This window comes from Dromiciops gliroides, chromosome 5 (assembly GCF_019393635.1).
Source record: "Dromiciops gliroides isolate mDroGli1 chromosome 5, mDroGli1.pri, whole genome shotgun sequence".
Taxonomy (NCBI): domain Eukaryota; kingdom Metazoa; phylum Chordata; class Mammalia; order Microbiotheria; family Microbiotheriidae; genus Dromiciops; species Dromiciops gliroides.
This window is the reverse complement of record NC_057865.1, coordinates 264,763,159-264,775,907: the sequence shown is the minus strand read 5'-3', so window position 1 is coordinate 264,775,907 and position 12,749 is coordinate 264,763,159. Positions and strand designations below refer to the sequence as shown.

General features: G+C 37.9%; 1 non-coding gene across 1 annotated transcript; it reads left to right on the top strand.

The window, feature by feature from the left end:
* Positions 1 to 6,173: 6,173 nt before the first annotated feature.
* LOC122730280 lies at positions 6,174 to 6,331 on the top strand. Its single transcript, XR_006353468.1, has one exon. It is a non-coding gene; the product is annotated as a U1 spliceosomal RNA (small nuclear RNA).
* Positions 6,332 to 12,749: the final 6,418 nt, after the last annotated feature.

Genomic DNA, 12,749 nt, shown 5'->3' with positions numbered 1-12,749 from the left:
TCCTTGCCCTTCTGGCCATTACATTCAAGGAATTTTTTCCTGATGTTCCTTTTTTGGGTGGGGTCCAGACCCATGATTACAACATGTAAAGAAGTCCCAGTGAAGAAAGCCAATCTACCAATGCCCACTGGTGGTTGTTGGGCATTTTATATGATTAGAGAATTGCCTGGAGCACTAAAAGGTTAAATGACTTGCTCAGTGTCCCACTGTCAATGTGAGAATGAAGACTTGAACCCATGTTGTTCTGACATCAAGGCTGGCTTGCTTTCCATTCCTCCAAGCTGCCTCTCAATGTTCGTTTCTTCCTTCATGTAAAAACCATCTTGACTTCCTTCTTTTTAAACTGAGAATTAAATCAAATCATAAAGTGTACTTCTAATATATAAATAACAAATAACACTTATACAGCCCTTTAAAATTTGCAAATTCTATTCTTTCACTTAATCCTCAAAATAACTCTGTGACGTAAGCACAACAAATCTTATATTCTCTCCTTTACACAGCTGAGGAAATTCAGCTGTGATCATAGCTATTGTGTCAGAGGCAAGATTGAAATACAAGTCTTCCTTATTCTTTGTCCAGAATTCCATCCAATACACCATGCTGCCTCTCTGATGATAGCATGCTGCTCTCTATGTGTGCAAAAATTCAGTCAAATCAAGGGATTATAACAATCAGCCTGTTGGACTCTATAGTTTCTCTACATTGCTTCATGATGTGAAAGTACCTTGCTGCAGAAGAATGGTTAAGATTCCCCCTTATGGGAAAAAAAAGATTCCTCCTTATGCAAATTGAACTAATTGAATATGTGAGACCATAATCATATTCTTTTAGGCATGAAATCATCCTTGAAGGCTGTTTTTTACACAAATGCAAATTTTTTGACTTGCCAGTTGTAATCAAAAGAACACAGAGGAGAAAACTGAGGCTATCAGAAATTACACAATTTACCAGGACTTCCAGGTCACAAGGTAGAGGGCTAGACATCTTCTCTAATCCACACTACCTCTTAAACATCTCCAAAACAGAAATGATGTACAAAAGATAAAGCAATTTCAGCCGTCTCCATGATCTAGGGAACTAAAAAAACCCTAATGAGGTGAAAATCCTACAAACTCATTAAGAGCAGTACTTTTAGTACTCACTCAGTACCCTCTTTTACCCACACATCCCACCAGACCAGGGCAGAGCTGTATAAGGGGACCCACAAGCTTGCAATAGATCTCAACTCTAACCACCCTTCCACTTGGTGTCACGGAAAACCAAAAGGCTTCTTGTCTTGGCTGATAAACAGTATTACAGCACTCTGCACATCAATAGAGGTTAGCCAGAGAACTAAGGAACAGAGGGAACTAAAAAAGGGCATCTATTTGTGGCATTCCACTAAACCTGAGGAAGAGCCCAGCATCTAGCTGGGGCCACTTCTATTCCCCCAAAAATCACTTGGGAAAGAATAAAAGAGGGGCAACTAGATGGTACAGTGGTTAGAGCACTAGCTCTGGAATCAGGAAGGACCTGAGTTCAAATCTGACCTCAGACTTTAATAGCCATGTGACCCTGGGCAAGTCACTTAACCCTATTGCCTCCAAAGAAAAAAGAAAAGAAACTGAGGTTGATGAAAAGTGAATTCCCCAGCATTGGAAGAGGTTGAGAAGATTTTGAGGTTCATCCCCTAGGGAACCCATCCTAGGGGAAGGAATCAGAAAGTGATTACTAGCATAATGTCAGTAGGGGGGGGGGAACCTGAAATAATAAAAGATCTTAGAAGGAAGAAAACTCAGTTAAAGATATTGAACATAGGGGGCAGCTAGGTGGTGCAGTGGATAAAGCACCAGCCTTGGATTCAGGAGGACCTGAGTTCAAATCCAGACTCAGACACTTGACACTTACTAGTTGTGTGATTCTGGGCAAGTTACTTAACCCTCATTGCCTCAGAAAAAAAAAAAAAAAGAAAAAAGATATTGAACATAAGCAGATAAGCGAACTGGGAAGATATTAATAACAGAAGAGAATATGGCTTCCAGATCAGCTAACCAAGTCCAGACTTCTATGAATAAATATTGGGAGAAAAAGGAAAATGAATCAACACCTAAGGAAACATAAGACCCTGTGGATTTCCAAGAAACATTGGAACCACGGCAGAATGTTTCTAAATGGTTTGAAGGAGAAATGAGAATTGTAAAAGCAGAATATATGGCTTGTGTAGCAGAAATAATTGGCAGAAATGGAAAAACTTAAAGTGATGGTGATAAAATGTTCTTCCTTAATGCATTCCTGATTCTATCTTTTGTACATGTCCATTTTAAAAATCTATTTTAAGAGAGATCCCTGAAAAGTCTTATTAATATTTTTGAATGCGCTCATCCCTTTTCTTTCTAAATGGAATCATTCATGATTATATGTGTACATACTGCCGCTCCCAAGCAAACTTAATTTCTTTAAGGGAAGGAACTCCCACACTATTGTTTTTGTACCCCAGTACCTAGGACAGTGGCTGGTACATAGAATACTTTTAATAAATGATTGTTGATTGATTTATTGATCACATCCCTCCTGAAACATCTTCCCTTTTAGAATACAAGGTTATAGAATCTTATCTAGTTCTTCTTCTTTTTCTTCTTCTTCTTCTCCTTCTTCTTCTTCTTCTTCTTCTTCTTCTTCTTCTTCTTCTTCTTCTTCTTCTTCTTCTTCTTCTTCTTCTTCTTCTTTTTCTTCTTGTACTTGCTTTCCCCAAATCCTTCCTGACTATATTCAGGATTCTCAAACTTGGCTATTAACAACTCCAAGATTTTGCTCAAGATTCTTATTACTCCCATTTCAATAATCAGTTTACTCATTATGGTCAGTATCAGATTTGGAGTCCTATCATTTCTTTCCTTTACCATTACACATTTTCTGTATGCTATCATTAATTTGTCAGATGGACTTGCTTTTTGGAGAATCAAACTTCTAACAGGTTTCCAAGAATTTGAACTCTGACACCATTATTATATTTTGCTTTTTGTGATTCAGAAAGCATTATCTATATCTTTCATCTGCTCAGGTGTTTTACCAAGTTTTCTCTACCATGATTCCTCTTTCAGTGTGCGGTCTATCTTCTTGCCTGGAGTCAGGAAGACCTAAGTACAAATATGGCCTTAGATGCTTACTAGCTGTGTGACCCTGTTTGTGTCACTTAGTTCTGCCTCAGTTTCCTCATCTGTAAAATGAGCTGGAGAAGGAAATAGCAAACTACCCCAGTATCTTTGTCAAGAAAACCCCAAATGGGCTCACAAAGAGTCAAACACAACTGAAATGACTGAACAACAACTTGTGTGTATGTATACAAACACACCACACTTTGAAAAGGTACATACCAACTCAAATTTAGAAAGGTTTTGAGTATGAATCCACTGATGTACCACGTCTGTATTTTGAAGACCATTCTTATATTGGAGTTCATCATTAGATTATACAACAGGTGGTGCTGAAATATTTATATTTTCAGTTTATTGTCTCCTGAAATAATGTGGTGTATGAATTTACTAATAAAATTTCAGAGTAATACTTCACTTTCTCTGTCTTAAATCTGCCTCTTTCTGTTGTTAAGAGGATATTCCCTGGTCTGGGTATTCAGGATTTTGTGAAGGGCTTAAATTTGCCCTATTTGCACCATTCAATCTTTAAAAAAATTTTTTTCATATCTCCTTCTTAAAGGAGACATGAACTCTCCTTTCCACTTATATTTATCTAGACCGGAGCCATAGCTTTTTTAAAAAAAAAAATTCTTCAAATAGAAATTCAGGTTGACAGCACTCAGCACAGATGGTCCTAGATAGTTAGAAAGAGAAATCCAGGAGGGTTTCATATGCTACAGATTGTTACCAACATTCTATTCTTTTTAAATCCTATGTCAGCATTCTCCATCATCCCTTATGGGCATTACTCCTGCATTGTCTACCATCTGTTTTCAGGAATACTGCTACAGGAAAGGGGTTGAGGGTTCAATTAAACCCCTTCCCTTTCGTGTAGCAACTTTGAGACTCTTTTAGCAAGTGGACAATAAGACAGTTGGCCTATTGAATCTCATTCAGTGAAGTAGAAGTGGCTTTCCAAAGCAAGGATTGGGGTAAGCATTTATATAGTGACTATTACAATTCATGTAATGTGCTAAGAACTTTACAAATTATCTCATTTGATCTTCACAATGAACTTATGAGGTAGGCACTAAAATTATCCCAACTTTATAGTTGAGAAAACTGAAGCAGAGGTTAAGTGACTTGTGCATGATTTTGTAGCTGTTAGGTATCTCAGTACAAATTTGACTTTATATCTTTCTGAATCCGAGTACAGTGTTCTATCCATTGTGCCACCTTTCTGTTTCATGACCTGAGTTGACAGCCTATTAGTTGGGAGCTTCTCCAGGTTGGTCCAAGGCATCACCTTCACGATGCCATTGGTCCTCTTTGAGAATGAAGGAGGAACAAAAAGAAGAAAACAATAGTCTATTACAGGGAATATTCTCTAAGCTTTTTCAATGGGGCAAAATCTGCCAAAGCTTTTGCTTGGCAAAATAACCAAACATCATTTGCATACCACAATGAAACATTAGAATAGGACTTTATGGATGACTAGTCTAGTAAACGTGTCATGGAGAGAAAACTACTCTAGATCTTCTGATGGATCCATGCTGGTTGGTACTAATCACTGTTTGCTCTTCTAGGTTCTCAACAACCACCTCTAATAAAGTTTTAGAATTTTGTCAAGAATTGAAATCAAATTCACCAACTTGGTAAATTCACCTTCTTTCTTTTTGTGAAAATTCAAACCAACAAACACTTACTAAGCACTCACTACATTCTGGTCACTTTAGGCACTAGATATATAAAGATAAAAATACAATCATCTCTGCTGTCAAAGAACTTACATTCTATTGGGGAAGACATGTGTGTGCATGTATATTCAATATGTACATGTTTGTGCAATGTATACATGCATAAGTGTATACAAAATAAACACAGGGTAGTTCATGGAGGAAGGGCATTAGAAGCTTTTGGGGAGATGGATCAGGAAAGACTTCATGTAGAAAAGAGTGTTTGAATGAAGTCCTGAAGGAAGGAAAGAATTCTATAAGGTAGAGTTGAGTTGGAAGAGCATTCTAGCAATAATGAATGGCCAGTCCAAGTAATGGAAATAGAAGATCGATTACTATGTATGCAGAATTTTTGAAAAATGCTGGTTTGGTTGGTTTATAGAGTACAGAAATAAATCTGGAAAGGATCTTAAGATGAGGAACTTCAATATACTTCATTGGTTTTCTGAAAATTTAATTACCACTCTTCAGATATTTCCCCTACCCATACTCTACTTTTAAGCCAAACCGAAGAATTCAACTTCCCATCTTCCATCCCTCTATCTTTACACTGACTATACCTCATAACTAAAAAATGCCTCTTAGAATCCTTAGCTTCCTTCAAGGATCAATTTACATGCTTTTTCCTCTAAGAAACTTTCTTTGCTCTCCCAATTGTTAATTATCTCTTTCTTCTCAAGATACCTTGAGTTTATTTATTTGTGCACATGAAAACTAATAGACAACCTTCTTGAGTGCAAGGGTTATCTCACTTTCAAATTTGTATCCAGTGGTATGCTGATAAATGTTTAATGATCATACTGCTGGGAGGGGCGTAAATGTATGTATGACAAACTTTTAAGTTTAATCTGCACCATTAACATTTTCCCCCTCACTTTCTTAAGCCTAGGTAATTAAAACAAAACAAACAAATAACAACAATAAATCAAGCCCTGATTTATAATTTTTGCCAATTTCTCTGGTGTAAATGCTCACACTGAAAACTTAATAATTGACTCTTCCAAACTAGGTTGAGCTGGCTCTAGCATACCCACTTGTATCTCCAGTGCTTAGTAACTATAACTGTCACTTAGTAGGTGCTTAAGAAATGCTCATTGATTAATTGATTTTGTCTTAACACCACCCCAGAAAATTGTAAGCTTCTTGAAAAGGATTGGTTTTCATTTTTGTTGTGTATTCCCAGTGCCTTGTACATAGCATGCATTTAATAAATGTTTATTATGCATGTGATAACTCCTTGCTTGATGAATCATATTATTATTTTGAGATGAATCTATTGCCACTATGGGTCATAGTGTTTGATACTCAACAACCTATGAGGATACTTGCCTGGCTGGGAGATATCACCTTAAGGAAGGCAGATTTCACAGGGTGAGGCACATTCATTGCATTCCAGGTGTGTTGATCCCAGAAATTATTCCAAGTAAGAAACTACAGAATTTATCTTAAGGAGATTGTATATATATATATATATATATTTTTTTTTTTCCTATCAGATCTATTTTAAAATGGAATACTGCATGGTGTCAAATAGTTTCCTTTCTCTTCAAGTCTTCAAGTGAAGGCAGTAATCTTATAAGGCAGTTTGGGTATGGATTGAACTGGATGACCTCTGGGATCCATAGCAACTCTGGACTATGTGATTACTTCCCTGTCTTATTGGTGAAGGGTGGCTTGCAGAATCAACTTTTTTTTTTGGTTTGTTTTGAATTTTTTGTTTTGGGGGATTTTGGGTGGGGAACAATGAGGGTTAAGTGACTTGCCCAGGGTCAACTTTACCATGTAAATTATAACTTTGAAATAATAGAGTAATATTGACTAAATAACTCATGAAAATCATCCAGGATCCCAAAACAGTCTTCATGTTATTTTTACAAATTGTTCCTTGGATTCAAGTCTCTCTTCTCAGGAAAAATGACTTGGAACCTTACTGAAAAGCAGTCCTAGATCCAAGTGGGATCTCCTGAGTGTCATTTCTCTTACTAGCAGAATTTCAACTCTCATTCTCAACATTTTAAACTACTTTCTATGATTAAAAACCCATGACCTGTGCATGAGGATTGCCAACTTCCTTTGCTACTGGGTTATTATAAAATATCACAATAGAGAGGAAAATGAACCAGTTATGGTTCAATACAGATGAAACTTATAGGTATAGTTCTTCTAGGCCATTGATATTAAGAAGAAATCCATATGCTGTGTTGGCAATCACCCAGCTAACCTTTTCTTTCTTTTTCTTTTTCTTTCTTTCTTTCTTTTTTTTTATTGAAAGGCAATGAGGGTTAAGTGACTTGCCCAGGTCACACAGCTAGTAAGTGTCTGAGGTCAGATTTGAAGTCAGGTCCTCCTGAATCCAGGGCCAGTACCACCTAGTTGTGCTGCTCTCCCCCCTGCCCCCCCATCCAACTAACCTTTTCTTGGGAGATTTGCAAACTTGTACTTTAAGATCTATAACTAATCCTGAATTCCCATTTGGCAGCTGGGTTATCTAGTGGCTTTTTCTTTCTCTTAAACCTGAAGCCTTCAATCCTAAGAGGCAGTGTGGTCTAGTAGAAAGATCACTGGATCTGAAGTCAGAAAAACTGGGTTCAAATGCCAGTTCTGATACTTATTACATGCATGACTTTTGTGTAGACTTCACCTACCTGATGAGACTAGGTATCGTCATATCTTCATCTGTAAAATTGGGGGAGAGGAGGGGCAGCTAGGTGGCGCGGTGGATAGAGCACCGGCCCTGGAGTCAAGAGTACCTGAGTTCAAATCCGGCCTCAGACACAACACTTACTAGCTGTATGACCCTGGGCAAGTCACTTAACCCCAATTGCCTCACTAAAAAAAAAAAAAATTGGGGGAGAGGGTTTGGGTTGAGCTAAATGGCCTCTGGAGTCCTTCTAGTTCTAGTTGTATGATCTTATGACCTTCTTCCCTGATGTAGATTCTAGTAAAATATGACTTCTATGGAATTTCCAGCTTAGATTACTATAATTAATAGTCAAATAAATTCAAAGCAGAGGAACACAGAGAGTAATCTTGAAAATTCTTGTTGAGTCATTTCAGTCATGTCCAACTCTTTGTGACCCTATTTGGGATTTTTTTGGCAAAGATACTAGAGTGGTTTGCCATTTCCTTTTCCAGCTCATTTTACAGATGAGGAAACTGAGGCCAACAGGGTTAACTGAATTGCCCAGGCTCATATAGTTAGGAAGTATCTGAAGCAGGATTTGAACTCAAGTCCTTCTGACTCCAGGGAAGTGCTCTATCTACTACACCACCTGGCTGTCCCAATCTTAAAAATAATTTCAACTAAACCTTTCATCCATCAAAATTTTCTGCAAACACTTGAAACACATGCTGAACTAATTCTGGTTTATGCAAATCATTGTTCCAAACTTACTGACTGTGCACCCTAACAGATATTATTTGATACACAAAGGGATGAACATTTCCATGTCCAGGGTTACGTTTTTGGAATACAAATTTCAATGATTTCAGGAATCCATCATTATATCACCAGGGTTATACCTTGCACCCTTGAAGTTGGCAATACACTTGGAAAATGGGCCTTAAAAATCACCCTCTACTCCAAAAAAACTGTAGTCCAGGTCCAGGAAATATTTCTACAAATGATGTCTCCTACAGGGAGATATTCAGCTCATCTTTCCCGCCCTTGGTTAATTTCATTTTAGAATACAAGAGCAACTCAGCTGATCTTTAATGAAGAACAAGGTTGTTAAATATGGAAGCTGGAATCATAATTGGTTACTTTTCACATTCTAAATTTTAAGAAACAAATGCCACTCGTGTTCTCTATTCATCCACATGCAAAATGTAACAAATGTTCTTGTGATAATTGCCACCTTCCTTTATTTATAGGAAACCTGCAACTTTGTGAATAACGAAACTGCATCTATCATGTCAGTTTCCTTTAAATATAGTAATAATTATTGCTAAAAACTGGTTGTTAAATTTTGAAAGTTGAGGGCAATAATAGATAGGGATGCCATTTATTTTTTAAAAATAGAAATAAAACAATACCCTAAGAGCCTTTATAAATGGCTCTGATGCATTCAGCCCATAATTTCCTGTGTCAGAAGCACACATCCATTCACTTGTCTCTACTACTTAGGTTGTGAATTAAATGTTATCCAGTTTAAGGAACAAAGAATAGTGTGTTTGAATGACCAAGCATGTGCCTAGAATGCTGAATTCTATTACAAACTCCAAACCACTTCCAGTTCCTATATTTTGTAACATTCATTTGAACCTTTGAGATTTTTACTTGGACTATAGCTATTAAGACACTTAATGTAAAGTGATTCTAATGCAGTGATTGCAAGCATCCTAAATTGCCGCTCAGTGCAAAAACTCATCTTTTTTTTTTAACACAAATGTTCTCCTGGTGATGCTAAATTTTGGCACACCACAGTCTCCAAAGATTCAAAGATGTCGACGACCCAAAGGGTAATAGAGGGATGGATGGTGGGTGTGAGGAAGCTGCAGCAGATTTACAAAAATGACTTTGGAACAAGAAAAGATGAGAAATAGCTTCAAGGAAACAGGTCATCAGAAAATGTAGTATGTGGCAAGAATGAGAGGATTCTACTGAGGCTCGCGGAAAATTTAAAAAACAAAAAGCAAAAAAAACAAAAACAAAAGCCAAAAATATTTCTTGTATTTTGGTTGAATTCCTAATGAATAAGAATTGCACAGTATGGGAAGGAATATATAGGTGGCAGTCTGCATCCATACCTACAACGGAAGGAATAACATTGTTTGGATTGAAGATTAGAAGCAGTAGCAACCCACAATGTAGCTTAGTGATCCTCAGGCCTCACTGCCTGCCAGCTATTTCTCCCCCTTGAGGGTTATAAGGGGGATACCTGAAGATTTAGAGTATTTTTTCTCTAACATCAGCTCAAGGTCCTTTTCTGGGGTTTCGCCCTCACTGATAGTAGTGATTGGTGCCCCAGTTCTCTCTCTCTCTCTCTTTTTTTTTTTTTTGGTGGGGCAATGAGGGTTAAGTGACTTGCCCAGGGTAACACAGCTAGTGAGGGTCAAGTGTCTGAGGCCAGATTTGAACTCAGGTCCTCTTGAATCCAGGGCTGGTACTTTTTCCACTGTGCCACCTAGCTGCCCTCCCCAGTTCTCTTTAACTAATTAACTTTAGTTACCTTTTACAAGGAGATTTACCATAAAGATATAGCAATGAAAGTTGTACATACATTTTCCTTCTAACAGTTGGTGTGTACCGTATCTCTCAACCAACCTAGTCTCTCAGGAGAGAGTGAGTTCGATAGTCAATAAATATTTATTAAGCACCTACTATGTGCCAGGCACTGGGCTAGGAGCTGGGCATAGAGAAAGAAATAAAAAGATAGACAGTCCCTCCCCTCAAGGAGGTAATAATTTAATGGGGAGAGACAGAAGAAGGTGGAGAAGGTACCCTGCTCAGGGCACAATGCAGGACAAAGAATTACAAAAGTAGTGTAACTAGTGGGGAATGGGGAGAAGATTGTGCTGGGCCTTGTCCTTAAGTAGAGGCCCTACAGCCTATGTCTCTGCCTCCAGTTAGGGAGTCCAATCAAAGTTCAGAATTTATGTAGCTTGTATATAGCATTGACCCCACTAAGTTCATTGGCAGCATGGCATTTAAGGTTGATGAATCTGGTTCTCTGGCATCAAAGGTCTTTCCTTGGGGCCTTGCTGCTGGACCGGCTGGCCAAAAACTCAGCATGAACTCTGCTTGCAGACCAGCTCCCTTTCCTGACCCGAGAAACTTAAAAAGTCTTAACCATCTCCTCCAATCTCCTTCACTTAGAATAGGAAAGGACAAACAGAGAGGCAAAGAAAAGAGTTCTATCTTTATAGACCCTATGTTGGTCTTGGATGGGGATAATAACAATAATAACTAACATTTTTATAGCACCTACTATGCGACAGGCAACATGTTAAGCACATTACAAATATTATCTCAATTAATGCTTACAACAACCCTGAAAGATAGGTGCTATTATTATTCTCATTTTAAAGGTGAGGAAACTGAGGCAAACAGGAGAAGTGACTTGCCCAGGGTCACACAGCTAGTGTCAAGTGTCTGGGGTCGGATTTGAACTCAGGTCTTCCTGACTCCAGGTCTAGCACTCTATCCACTGCACCATGTTTCCCTTCACATTGCTGTCTCTTATCTGAACATTAGCTAGGCAAGGATAATCTGGCCAAGAGCCAGACCCAGGCTAAGTAGTGACTTTTGAATGTGCCCCATTAGCAGACTAGAACCAGTTGTGAAACATCTGTGCATATTCCCAAGTCCATGTGGGGAATTACATTAGCCAAATACTCTACGCATACTCATAAGACCAGTCTTTCATTACAATGGCAAAACACAAGTGAAAAGAAAATGACCCAGATGAGACAGAACTATATTTAGGAATTCTTGTACCTAGGCAGATTCCATCAGGGGGTGGAGAGAGGGGGCCAGAATTTGATAAAGATATGCCTTGAGAAAGGTTCACCCCAGTGACAGGACATTGGGTTTGGTGGTCTGGAGATAGTAGCATCATTGCACAGCAGGCCAACAGAAGACCATGAGATGAGGCAACAGTGCTCACCAGTAGGAGATAACACACTTCATCTAAGATATTAATGCCTTGGGGCAAAGTCCTAGTTGCCACGAACTTGTTACAGCTCTGTGTAGAGTTTATTCTGACAACATGTCATTAAAATGGGAACAACAGATCGCTGTAAAAATAGAACAGATCATTTGGCATTTCTTCAGAAACATTCATGTCATGAATGGTGGAGCTACCATAACTGGATTCTCCCACCTTATTATTCAGTGGACTTGCTCCATGAAATAGTAGCAATAGCATTTAGGAATATGAGATCAAAAAGATAAACGGACCTGACTAAATTATATGAAGATGAAATTTGTACAGTAAGTAAAAACAAACAGAAAAAGAAAAATGATTTATTACAAATAATAGTAAGCTTAAATAAAAACTAATTAAACTTGCTTTGTATTCATTTACATTTAAATAATGAATTTTCATGTATAAAATGTATTAACCACTTTCTATTTATTCAAGGTTTGGGGGTTCTCCATTCACTCCTATTCATTTTTCCTTTTGTGTATTTGGTATGTAGATTTTCCCCAGATTTCTTTATAATGTTTATTTGTATCCATTTTAATTGCATTATTTTCCCATTGCTGTTTGGAAAGGACTAGCACCTCTGGTGTGAGGACTTGCTGAGATCTTTTCAGGGCTGCTCATACACCTTTAGTTTTAACATGGTGGATATATCCTCTATGGAGTATTTAAGGAAATAGAGGGATAGAAATTGTACAGGATAAGTTGTGGAGGTATTATTATCTGCAGTGGAGAAAGGAGGATTCCTTTTTGTAAGGTCATGGATCCATTCAATTATCAATGAATTGGAAATAAAGTTGTGATCCTGTATTGTTTCAAGGCCACCATTATAACTGAGCATCCCAAGGCATATGTGTAGAAGTACCAGTTAACAGGCAATTCTGCATAATGTGTCTTTTCCCCTCCAACCATATTGGAAACTTGTTAAGGGTCAGAATAATGTCTTACATACTTATATATTTCCCTGTTACCCCTCCCCACCTCAGTACTGATCACAATGCCTTGAATAAAAGAGATATTCTATTCTGTTCTTTGTTTAGCTGACCATAATAGAAAAGTTTTGAAAATACAACATTTGCAAAGTTAGGGGGTACTTTTCCAAGGCACATCTGCTTCCTGATCCAGGAACCTACTTTCCAAACTCAGGACATGTCTACGTGCATCACAAATGTCTATCTCCTCTGCAGGCCTTGCTCTATGCACATCCTCAACTGCCTCCTGGCTTAGATTTGTTGTTATTGTTCAGTTGT